Genomic DNA, 2,022 nt, shown 5'->3' on the forward strand with positions numbered 1-2,022 from the left:
AGTAGGGTACTTAGAAATTTAATATATTAAATAATAATGTAGATCAAAAAAAAACGAGATGAAATCAATATACGAAAATAAGATGTAAACAAAGAATAGTAAAATTTCTAAACTTCATTCATTTTGATCTACCATTCTTTCTTGCTGCGTTTTTTTTATGATAGGTAATACACCAAAAAAAATTCCTCGGTCTCATAAACAACAACAAAATATCGTATTATAAGTACATATAAGAGAATTGGATTCACCAGACTTACTCTCCCAACGATGAGTGACGAGGCCTCCTCATGATGTTGGATCTCTTGGCTGCAAAGTTATTAATGTTATGCGTATTACTTTTTTCTTACTTCAGTTGCTATTCATACCAAATTATGAATGAGTAACTTTTGGTGATTGGAAAAATGACTTAATTCACATAATTGAAAATTAAAATTTACTTGTGAAACTTTGTTTGCAAAAACTTAAAAATAATAATATTTTAAATCAAATTAAATTTAAGTTTAACGTAATAAGAATTAAAGAGGGAGGAAAAAAATCGAAAAAGAACACCCTTTACTTCACATCGAACTTTAAATTAGTTTGTTTTTTTACTTTTCCAATTGGAACTTATAAAGAAAAAAAATATAATGTTTTATATATTCTTTCTTTTTGCAATAGAAGATTTAGGTCACTTCGAGATCAGGCACTGGCTGGTAATTAACTGGAGTCAAACAAATTGTGTATCGGGCTTTCGGATCAATAAAAATTATATCCTACAAAAGTCGATGAACATGGCCAGGTTCCAAGGAGACGTCCTGAAGCCCTGGTCTATCAGCTATAGTTTGGAGAAATGTACGTCCAAGTATTTCAGAATTTTGGGAGAATTTCATTCGCAACTGCTGGGCGATTTTATGAATGTTGCTTCGAGTTTTGGGCCAATGGAAATGAGAAATTCTGTATCTCTTCAAATCAAGATAATTTTTGTGTAGGCAATGGAACAGCCCCACAATGCAGGAAATTTCTGTCAATGAACAGAAAATTAATATGATGTGTCCTTGCAAAATTGCAAAATTTGTCTGTCCTTACCCCGTGGTATTAATCCAAACTTTACAATGAAATTGGGTAAAATTGGATTGGGCAACAATCTGTTTGTTGCGGACTCCAAAGAGTCCACGTGCCGAAGGCTGCAAATATAAATGATAATTTCGGGAAATTTTTATCATAAATCGGTCGAAACTGTTCTTTAGCTCGAAACACTCAAATATTGATTTTTCAATTATTAATTTTATTATTCCGCAAATTTTCTTATATGTAATGTTAAAAATTTCCACGGAAGTTTTATTCAACTTTGCGATATTTAGCCTTGCCTATTATTTTCTTCAGTTTAGCGGAACTATTAACTTCTCGAGAGATTGATGAAGAAGAGTTTTACAAAGGTGACAAAAGTATGCAGCAAGACTCTCGCCTGCACAAGCTGCGTTTAGTGTGTCATCGGAGTATAAACTTATCGAAATCACTGTGAGGTCGATAAGAGGGTTTCGTAAACGAGATCTATAACCGGTCAATATGCATGACAGGATCGGTTACGGCTAGCAACATTAAAATAGATGTTCGGAAGCTATAAATTCTATTGAAAGCAATAATACTTTTTAAGAAAATGCAAAAGAAATAAATATAAATCATAATCCTTAATTCCCAATATATAATTTATGATGTATAATTCATAATTTATAATCGCTAATTATTGATTTATAATTGATAACTTCTAATTTATAATGTATAACTTAAAATTATAATTTTCAACTTATAGACTATAATCTATAACTCACAATTTATAACTTTTATAACTGGTAAATTACATTTTATGATTCATAATTGATAATTATATATAATTTATGATTTGTAATATCATTTATGATTTGTAATTTATAATTTATTATTTACGATTTATAATTTATGATGGTTTTTTTAACGATATTAGTGGTTTACAACTGTAATTGCATCTACATTTGAGGTAAAACGCATGCCAGCAAGGAATTTTTT

The 2,022-nt window shown here is 29.8% G+C and overlaps 1 long non-coding RNA gene across 1 annotated transcript; it reads right to left on the minus strand.

The window, feature by feature from the left end:
- Positions 1–863: 863 nt before the first annotated feature.
- On the minus strand, positions 864–1,720 carry LOC142239975 (uncharacterized). The gene is made up of 2 exons (XR_012723150.1): positions 1,066–1,720; positions 864–1,000 (listed from the first exon to the last, which is right to left on the minus strand). It is a non-coding gene; the product is annotated as an uncharacterized LOC142239975 (long non-coding RNA).
- Between the last annotated feature and the right edge of the window lie 302 nt (positions 1,721–2,022).

This window comes from Haematobia irritans, chromosome 1, assembly GCF_050003625.1.
Source record: "Haematobia irritans isolate KBUSLIRL chromosome 1, ASM5000362v1, whole genome shotgun sequence".
Classification (NCBI taxonomy): domain Eukaryota; kingdom Metazoa; phylum Arthropoda; class Insecta; order Diptera; family Muscidae; genus Haematobia; species Haematobia irritans.